This window comes from Bubalus kerabau, chromosome 1 (genome assembly GCF_029407905.1).
Source record: "Bubalus kerabau isolate K-KA32 ecotype Philippines breed swamp buffalo chromosome 1, PCC_UOA_SB_1v2, whole genome shotgun sequence".
In the NCBI taxonomy this organism is placed as follows: domain Eukaryota; kingdom Metazoa; phylum Chordata; class Mammalia; order Artiodactyla; family Bovidae; genus Bubalus; species Bubalus kerabau.
In genome coordinates, this window is record NC_073624.1 from 92,423,998 (window position 1) to 92,434,607 (window position 10,610).

At 50.8% G+C, this 10,610-nt stretch overlaps 1 protein-coding gene across 2 annotated transcripts in view; it reads right to left on the reverse strand.

Moving 5' to 3' along the window:
- Positions 1-7,352, reverse strand: part of NCKAP5L (NCK associated protein 5 like) — a 33,346-nt gene extending 25,994 nt beyond the window's left edge. For both annotated transcript variants that reach the window (XM_055583122.1, XM_055583112.1), the window contains exon 1: positions 7,229-7,352. The gene's annotated coding sequence lies outside the window, so the exon portion shown is untranslated. The remainder of the gene's footprint in view (positions 1-7,228) is intronic.
- Between the last annotated feature and the right edge of the window lie 3,258 nt (positions 7,353-10,610).

Sequence of the window (10,610 nt, forward strand, 5' to 3'; positions counted from 1 at the left end):
GCAAACACCCCCCAACTTCCCCTCAGCCTGAAGTGGAAAGGAAGGCTCTAGCTTCAGGAGCTCACAGCCCCAGAGCTGGGGAAGCTGAAGGTGATGGGGTGGAGGGGGCAGGGAGGAGGCATTTTTGGCACCATCTGCCAAGAAAAGATGGCCTCTTGTCTGAGACACAGTAAAACTTAAGGGGTCCTGGACAGTCCACAGATTGGGGTAGTGGGGAGAGGAGCACAACCGAAGTCAAGTTGAAAAACCTGGCTTTCCAGGTCACATGGGACCATTTCTGCAGCGTTGGTCCTAGACCCCTGCCCCAGCTCTGTGCTATGCCACGTGCCTGCCCCCAGTATACCCACATCCCACCCGCACACCAAGGTGGACAGGGCCTCTGACTATCTGGTCTGACAAACTTGTCCTTTCTTTGCAGCCTCCATCACAGCTTTAGTTCTATAACTGCTTAATTTTTGACTGACATGGACTTCTGGGATCCCCACTGTACCCCCAGAGTCTGGCATCACACTGAACACCTAGTAAGAGCTGCCTGGAGGTTGAGCATCCCTGAGAGGCTGGTTTTGGCATCTGAATGAAGTCTGGTGTACAAAGGTAAATGAACCCTGCTCCTGGCCTGGGGTTGACTGGGGGACCCTGAGGTGGGTGCTAAAGGACAGAAATCAGAGACCCAACATGGTGGCAGAAGAAAACGCTCTACACACAAATATTGCCAACAGGTAACAGATGAAAATAGTACACGCCACATGCTATCTTTGGCTAAAGGGGGAAAAAAGGATGTTCGTATTTGGTTTTGTATTAAAAGATGGGGGATATGTAAGAAAGTAATGGGACTTCCCTGGTGGTCCAGCGGTTAAGAATCTGCCTGCCAAGGCAGGGGACACAGGTTCGATTTCTGGCCCAGGAAACGAATATCCCACATGCTGTGAGGCAACGAAGCCCTGCGCCACGACTACTGGACCCATGTGCTCCAACTACTGACGCAGGCACGCTCCAGGGCCTACCAGCCGCAAGAGAACCCGCTGCAATGAGCCCATGCGCTGCAACTAGAGAAAAGCCCTCGCAGCAGCAAAAGCCCCAAACCACCAAAAAGAAAAAAGAGAAATTAAGAAGTGATCATCTATGGGGGGAGACGGCACAGTGGTAAAGAATCTGCCTGCCAATGCAGAGACTCAAGAGACCCAGGTTTGACCCCTGGGTCAGGAAGATCTCCTAGAGAAGGAAATGGCAACCCACTCCAGTATTCTTGCCTGGGGAATTACAAGGATGGAGGAGCCTGGTGAGCTACAGTCCACGGGGTTACAAAGAGTTGGACGCGACTGAGCACACATACCACCACATGGAGGAAGAAGAGGGTGGAGGTTGGAGTGAGATTTCTCAATATACGCCTTTTTGTATCATTTTGATTTTTGGACTTTGTAAAAAAAAAAAAATCCAGTGGAAAAAAGAATATAAACTTAAAAAAAACTGTTAGAAGGAATAAACACTTGACCATGTGACTTCTAATGCCCCTCCCAGTTAGGGCTACCTACTCTCTTCTCATGTTAGGATGTAAGGACTAGGCCCCAGGGACGAGGGAGGGTGAAGAGGTCTCCACAGGGGAGTGTGGGGTCTGGCCAAGGCACACCAGTTTCTTCTCTCCCCTTTCTTCCCTGCAGTGTCTCCCCAAGTTTGGGGAGAGGCCCTCCCAGCCGTCGGCTGTGGTGTGCCTTGGTAGCAACAAACTATTCAGAAGTTAAATTAGGGCCACTTCCACCTAGCTAAGAGCTGGGTTCATTCTCATTCCTGGGAAAGGGGTAAGGTTGGCCAAGGGCAGAGGTAGGAGCTTGGGCAAGGGGAATGTTTGGGGCAGGTGGGGGTAAAGTGGGGTAAAGGGCTCCTGAAAGTGCCTAGGGCTTCCGAGGGCAAGTTCTGGGGGTGTCTCAACAGATCCTCACACAAAAGGGCCAATTACAGCCCCCACATCAAGCCAGCTGGGGATGAAATGAATCAGCCCCTGGGAACCGTGGCTGCCGAGGACTCCAGCGCCACACCCCAGGAGTTACAGGGCCCCTCACATTCCCCTCTAGGAAAGACCTCACCACTCTCTTACCCAGAGGGTCTGCAGGAAGGGATGACTTCACGCCCTACATTAAAGTGAGAACTGGAGACCAACACCCCAAGCAGTGCTCAGCGTTTCAGGCAACAGCATGAGCAGCAGAATGGGGTGTTTCTCCTTTCAAAATACCTATACTTCAAAAAAAAAAAAAAAAAAAAAAAGCTTAGTGAGTCTTGGAGAACTCCCAGAACTTATGGATCAGCGTAAGGTTCAGGGAGCTGTGCCTACTGGGCTCTTCTCAGCAGCTGCTGGATTTTCAGAAATCAGGACTAACAGCAATGATAATTCACCTTAATAACAAGCTGGCCTCCCTGGGCCTCTTTCATCTGTGTAACTCCCAGAGAAGCGAAGATGCTAATTATCAAGCAGGTGCCACACCCCAAAGATGATGTCTTATTAATCCATCAGCAACAGACTGGGAAACTGAGGCCCAGGGAGAAAGATTTCTCTCACAGGGAGCTAAGGATATAGGATGCCGAGGGCCACTGTGCAGTGAAGAACCAGAGGTGCCCGCCCTGTACCTGCTGTGTTTTGGGAAGGTGCTGAAGACAAGGGTGCTTCTTTCAGAGGCGGCCAGACTTGAGTTTGGGGTGAAGGTGAGGAAGACCCCAAATATGTCCCAAGCCCCCTCCCCAGACTACAGCAGAGCCTGGTGGTAGCCTCGGCCGGGAGTCTGGGGTTTTGATCTTGAGTCAGAACACACTACTCTCCAAAGCGTCATCTCTGCAACCTACACAGCCACTGTGGGGTAAGTGAGGGCTCAGCGCTCCAAACAGCACCACACCACAGCCCCAGTCCATGAAGTGGGCGCAGGGGGCACCTGGCAGCCGACTGGCTAGATCAGATCAAAATCATCTCAAGTGTGGAGACTGCTTCTTTGGGATCCAAGCCCATCTCTGCAGCCCCCACACACCTTTGGCGCTGATTTTTAAAATGAGATCTTTCCTACAGCAAAGCCTGCTTAGTTGGTCACTGCTTTAGAAATCCACAAGGAGGCTCAGCTGGTCTGTACCTCCAGGAGAGTGGGCAGAGAATCATGGAAGACCAAAGGTCTTTTCCCACTGTAGCCATGGAGGGAAGCAGCAGACACTGGAATGTGCATGGAAATGGAAAGGTGAGGCTCTGAGGACTTCCCTGGGGGTCCAGTAGTTCAGACTTTGCCTTCCAGTGTAGAGGGGTGTGGGTTCGATCCCTGGTCAGGGAGCTAGGATTCCACATGGGCCAAAAAACCAGAACATAAATAGAAAAAGCAATGTTGCAACAAATTCAATAAAGACTTTAAAAATGGTCCATATTAAAAAAAAAAATCTTAACAACAACAACAAAAAGATGGAGGCACTGCAGCTTACTATGTGTGCTTGGTACCATGAGAGATGCTGGGAACAGACACAATCTCAGCTCTGGGGAACCAGAAGTGTCAAACCAGGTAGCAACCAATGAAGGACCTTGTCTTCCAACCCTCCAGGGCAGAGCCTGGGGAAAAATATTAAGGGTGCTACTCTAAAGAATTTGACGTTGTTTTTCTTCAGCATGTTAACAGAGCTGACCAGAGCCCATGGGGGACCCTGAGACAAAACTCTGACCCACTAAGGGCTTCGGTCTCCACAATCTCAGGTTCAAGAACTGCCCTCTCTGCTTTAAATCTGGCCCGGCCCCCTCATGCACAAGAAATTTAAGGCAAATGGTACAATGTAAAACAACAGACCAGAGTCAGGAGCCCTGCTTCTGACACTCGCCACTGTATGAATCACTTCCCCTCTAGATTTCACTGCACCTCCCTCTTTTTTTTTCAGTTTCCCCATTTTTAACACGAGGGCGTTGGACTAGACTGTCTCTAGGATTCCTTCCAGCCTGTGACTCTATGTTGTTTTGATGCTGTGGCAGATCCCAGATTGATTTACATAAATTTGCATGTTCAATCAGAAATCCTAAACTCCCAAGTATAGAAAATCCAATCAGTCCATTAGTGCAGCCAGACTGAGGGCTGAAGGAGCCTGCCAGGTTTGGGAGGGGACTGTCAAAGCAGACAGTGGTAGTAGTGGTGAATTAGGGGAGGAGCCGGGGAAGCAGGGGCAGAAGCAGCATTTGTCCTGAGAGATGTGCTTCTGGTGACCCAAGGCTGAGGGGGCCAGGGACCCCTCTTTGGCTGCAAGGCAAGAGTACTTTCTCCTCCTGCTTCTAACGGGGCCTCTGGCTGGCCAGCCTCAGAGCCACACCCCAAGAGGAAACAGCAGCCTCTGCCTAGCAACAGCCGCATCCTTCACTCTGACAGGGACTCCACCATTAGCTACTTTCTGGGAAACTGACCTTCCTGGGAGCTTCCATTCTGCATCCCAGGGGCTCCTAGCAGTGAGGAAGGCTTCCTTGGGGGCTCTAACCTCAATACCCTCTGCTGTAGCTTCACTCCCGTGGGCAGCAAGGCCCAGGGGAAGAGGGCTCCTAGGAAGCGAGCAGAGGGAAAAGCAGTGCAAGAGAATGTGCTTCACGTGCAACTGGTCCCACGGCCTCTCTGTCCACCACATCTCCTTTGATATCCCCCTCAGCACCCAGAGACCAGAGGGTGAAAACAAACAAGGAGAACATGAAGGCCTTTGGCTCTTGAGCTAGAGAGCAAGTCCCAACCTGGAGAGCCTGACTCCTGAGCAAGCTCTACCCCCAGGAGGGAAGGAGTCCAGGCAAGGTGGGGTTGGGGCAGCCTCTCTCTGCTGCTGCTGGGCTGGTGTGGCAGGGTCTGGGAGGGTGGCTGGGAGCTGGGGGTGGTGAGTACAGAGGTGAGCTGAGTGGGGCCAGGCTGGGCAACAGCGGTGGGGCTCTCCTTGCCCTCTTCCCATAAGAGAGTGGAAGAGTGTGCCGTAGTCCCTGGCCCAGATCCTAAAACAAGTCCGAACAGCTGAGATGCAAACTGTCTCCTGGGAATCTGCTTACCCTGCTGGCCCTTGGCTGCCTTCTCCTTTCTCAACCCCTCCCCAAAGGCCCAGCTCAAAGACTGGCCTGCCAGGGTGTCTCACCAGAGGCCTTGATGGGTGGGCCAAATCCTAGCCAGCAGTTCATACTCCAAGCAGTTCATACTCCAAGGCACCAGGGGTGAGCAGGGCAGTGGCTATTCTTAGGCAGGATAAGGGAGTCTACACCCCTCCAACCCAAGGTTCTAATCCTAAGCAATTTACCTCTCCAAACTTAGCTACCCTGCTGGAGGACCTTTCTCCCCTCCAATTTCACTCATCAGTGAAACCACACAATGTCAAAACGTGGAAGGAATGGTAGAGCTTTCTAGTCCAACTGCTGGATTTTACATATGGGAAAGGAACACCAGAGAGGCAAACTACTTTGGTTAAGGTCACACAGCAATCTACGAAGGGCAGGGACCAGAGCTTCTGACTCCCAGTTCACAGTGATAGCAGTTTGATCCTCACACACTTTGGTTTCCATTTGCCTGTTGTAGAAGAGCCTTCTTCCCTGCAGCCCAGGCCATCTCCCTCTTTAGGTTCTCACCATCCTCCAAAGGCCTGACCTGGAGAGCTCATACCACCTCATGCACAGACCACAGACTGAAAACAAAGTTGAACTACATGGGAATATCTCCCCAAACAGGGATGCAAGTGTTTCTCTGAGGTAAGAAACCCACTAACCCCAGGTTGTTCTCAGAAGGACAGGGACCCAATATGAGAAGTGAACTGTGTTATCTCCTTTCTTGAAAGACAAGGAGTCTCCCAGTCAGCTGGCATGTCTTGCAAGAGAGGGTCTGCAACAGGGCAACTGGGTTAGGTTCATTTTCCAAAAAGTACCGTCCACCGCGTGCAATCGGGGAGACCTGGGTTTGATCCCTGGGTTGGGAAGATCCCCTGGAGAAGACCATGGCAACCCACTCCAGTATTCTTGCCTGGGGAGTCCCCAAGGACAGAGGAGCCTGGCGGGCTGCAGTCCATGGGGTCGCAAAGAGTCGGACATCACTGACCAACGAAGCACACACACTGTCCACTGAACCGTCAGACTCTGACCCTTCGCTACCCCTCCTCCACGACCACATGTGTTCCAGGCATCTGTTTCCACCGTTATCCCTGGCGGACAATTGTGCTTAAGCAGGAGGACCCGTGGGGGGAGGGAGAGCAGTGGTAAGAAGGGAACAGAAGCTCTGCCTTTACAGCCAGGCAACGCGGCAGCCTAAGACCCTTGGCTTCTCAGGAAGGCCGGCGTTTAAAAAGTAGCAGCTGGACAGGCTAGTGGATAGCACTAAGACACCTGGAAAACCAGGCCTGTGGGAGATAAGGGTCCTCCGTGCCCTTGGGGCAGCGCCAGGGCCGGAGAGACCGCGGGGCCTTGGGCCCAGGATCAGGAGACCGGGGCTGGGGTTCAGACAGTCGGTCTTCTAGTCGGTCTAGGCCAGGGGAGTGTCGGGCACAGATAAATTCTCTGCATTCTTCTGGCACCGCAGCCAGGACCCAGAGAGCCTTTCCTGCAGGCGCTGCCCTGGCTCCACTCCCTGCCCAGCCCTTCTCCCTTCCTCAGCCTCTTTAGTGTTCAGCCTGCCCAGCTCCCTTTCTCCTTTCCGCAGCCCCTCAAAGCCACCGAAGGGTCGTTCCGGGAGACCCCGAGCTCTCCGCCTCTCCCCACCTCCCCTACGCCCCACAGCCCCAGGCCACCGGGACTGCAAGGAGTGAGAAGAGGAGCCCGAGGCTCCTCTCCGCGCCTGCGCTTTGGGGAGAGTCTCCCCCCAGCAACAACCTGGCACCGCTAAACGGCACCCGGGCGGTGGGATGCGGGTGGGGTGGGGTGCGCAGTTGGGGCGCGCAGTTGGGGCAAGGTCAGAGCTTTTAAAGGGGGAGGGAGACCGGCCCCCCGGAACATCCCCCTCTCTGGAAAGTTTCCCTTCCGGGGCCACGGAGTGTGCGCGAGGATGGCGCGGGGGGCGGGAGGGTGTGGGGTGGGGGTGGACAGAGTCGCGGCTGGCACCCCCGGGGTGAGGGCGGCGAGCGCGAGGGGACGGCAGCGAGGTCCGGCAGGAAGCTGCGCCGCCCTCTCCGACCCAAGGCTGCCACGAGAGTCTTACCCTCCATACCTCCCACCCTCGGCCCGGGGCTTACAGACCCTTCACTCGCAGCCCTTTAAATTGCAAGTGGGCCCAGAACTCACCAAAATCAGGTGCTGAGCTGGGCCAGGGCAGGCCGGATCCGCCGGGTCCATGGCCGCGGCTCTGGGGCGGGGGGCAGAGAAAAGGGGGGGTGCTGGGGCCGCCTCTTGATGTCAAGGCTTTAAAGGGGCCAGTGAACCCCGCCCCTCGCTCAGACCCCGCCTCCCCCTCCCGCGTAGCCAATCCACGTTCACTCTGGATGCGCGCCCCTCCCAGCCCCCTCCAGATGTTCCCAGGACAAGAGCTAAGTCCGCCCGGCTGGAGCGCGCTGCTTCCGCCCTGGAGGAAAGGACCTCCTCTACAAGCCATTCCCGCCCCCACCCCACCACCCCCCGGATAGAGAAACGGTCTTCTCAGACCTGGCAGGGTCGGGGCTGGTAAACCTCCCCAGTGCCGGGATAGGAAAAGCCAGGCTGGGCCGAGCGGTGGTGGAATGGGAGGCATCTATAGCAGAGAAAACTAAGTAGGTGCACGCGGGTTAGTGGGCATGCGCGTCTGCTTCTGTAGGGCTGGGCTTGCACGTGTATATGTGGTTGTGAGCGTCGGTGTTTGTAACTCGCTTTCCTGCATACGTGTTGGGTGTAAATCTAAGGGAAGAGGTTTGAGTGCCTGCTTGGCCTTAAATGCTCCCGCCACCCCTTTCTTCCTTCCGGATCGGGTCCTTTTAGCACTATGGAAATCTGAGCCCTGGAAACTGGCTCTGCCCCGCTCACTAGTTAAAGAAGAGGGAAGGGTGAGTAGAAAAAGAATACAACCTTGTTCTCAGCCACTTGCTGTTTCAGTGGGGACCAGATCCTTCCTTGTTGAACTGTTTGCTTGAAAGAGGAAAAGCCAACAGCCCACCTAGGTCCCTGAATGGCCTCAGAGCTCCCTTCTATATGATTCTCATTGGTCCTTGGTTAAACAGCTATTTGCCCTTGTCTGGATACCATATAAGCTGGCCCGTTGATGCTGGTTCTGAAGTGGGTTCTGCAGAGAAATACAAAGGGATCCATAGCCACAGTCTCTGCGCGTTTTATTAAAATTGGGGTATACACCATATTATCCAATAAATGAACATAAGAGCTGAGGGAACATAGCGTGCTCAAATTGACTAGAATTAACCAAGAATTCCACTCTGAAGGAGGCTCCTTAATTTAAAATGGAATTTGAAGGGCAGAGAGCACTTGAGTAGGATCCAGGCCAGGTAAGGACCCAAGGAGATTCAGGTAGGAAAAAGCAAATTATCTGCATGGGACAGTGAGCAGATACCAGTGGTAGGGTGGGAAGTGGGAGAAGTTAATGGAGGAAGTTTTGTGTGGAGGAGATAATAAAGATATGGATTTGAAAGGACAAGTAATAAGTCATTTTGCATTCTTGAGTGTGGAGGTAGCTTGATGAAAAGAGTGCCTGAGGATAGTGATTATTGGAGCCTAGAAGATAACATGGTGGTTACTCCCATCAGATCTCACTTTTGCTTTAAAACAATTAAAAAAAATAGATTTATACTTCAGTTCAGTTGCTCAGTCATGTCCGACTCTTTGCGACCCCATGAATCGCAGCACGCCAGGCCTCCCTGTCCATCACCAACTCCCAGAGTTCACTCAAACTCACGTCGATCGAGTCGGTGATGCCATCCAGCCATCTCATCCTCTGTCGTCCCCTTCTCCTCCTGCCCCCAATCCCTCCCAGCATCAGAGTCTTTCCCAATGAGTCAACTCTTTGCATGAGGTGGCCAAAGTATTGGAGTTTCAGCCTCAGCATCAGTTCTTCCAGTGAACACCCAGGACTGATCTCCTTCAGAATGGACTGGTTGGATCTCCTTGCAGTCCAAGGGACTCTCAAGAGTCTTCTCCAGCACCACAGTTCAAAAGCATCAGTTCTTCGGTGCTCAGCTTCCTTCACAGTCCAACTCTCACATCCATACATGACCATCAGAAAAACCGTAGCCTTGACTAGATGGACTTTTGTTGACAAAGTAATGTCTCTGCTTTTTAATATGCTATCTAGGTTGGTCATAACTTTCCTTACAAGGAGTTAAGCGTCTTTTAATTTCATGGCTGCAATCACCAACTGCAGTGATTTTGGAGCCCAAAAAAATAAAGTCTGACACTGTTTCCACTGTTTCCCCATCTATTTCCCATGAAGTGATGGGACCAGATGCCATGATCTTTCTTAGTTTTCTGAATGTTGAGCTTTAAGCCAACTTTTTCACTCTCCTCTTTCACTTTCATCCTTAACATACAATAAAATTCATAGATCTCAGGTGTTTTGTTTGGTGAATTTCAATAATATATTCACCTATGTAACCCACCTGAACCGTCACCCACAAAGAATTTGTTCATCCCCCTGCACAGTCAATTACCCTGTACCTACCAACACCCACCCCTTGCAACTTCCTGAATTTTATCACCATTGTTGTCTGTTCTTGAATATCACATAAGTGGAATCATATAGTATGTACTCTTTTTTGTCTGTGTTCTTTAGCTTAATTATGTTTTTGCCATTCAGCCATGTGTAATCTATTCTTTTATATTGCTGAGTAATAGTCCATTGCATGACTGTATCATAATTTGTTTATCCATTCTCCAGTTGATGGATATTTGAGCATTTCCATTTTGGGGCTATTGTGAATAAAGGTGCTCTAAATATTCTTGAACACATATTTTTGTCAATGTATTTTCATTTTGAGAGAACTCACCTTATTTCTTATGATAGATAGTGGCATCTTTAGAATCCTTAAGCATTCTTATTCATTCAGTCATTTAACATTTATTGAATAGGAATAATAATAATAATAATGTTCTAGTCCTGGGTTTTCAACAAATATGAGACATGATGGTTTCCTGAAAAGGTTTAAAAGTCCAGTAAAAGTCCACAAATCTGTTGCATTCCAAAGTCACGTGAAAAAACCTTAAGAGTCTGCCAGGCATTTCTAACTATTTTTGGATGTTTCCAAATAGCTAAATTTTGGAAGCAAACAAGCCATCTAGATGATTTTTTTCTTTACATTCAGATGTTTACCCTTGTTTAATAAACACAGCCAGAACATCTGCACTTGTCAGAACAAGCACCTATTCTCCTTAACTTAAAGGCTTTTGCACACTTCAGACATACAGATTTTGGCAGATTCTCTATGGTTCACAGACCTTTATCTTCACTGACAGGAGGTGAAAGAAATATAGCTACAGTTGCTCCATTCTTTCTGTCTTTGATGAGGCTTAATACAAATTAATTTCTTAATGGTATTATTCACTTATTAAAAATTATACTGAAGTCCCAACATCGGTTTTCTGATCATAAATTGTTCTTTCTTTGTTTTTTTCCCACTGCAATGGGTCTTTGTTTCTGTGCATGGGCTGTCTCTAGTTATGGCGAATGCAGGCTACTCTTCCTTCTGACATG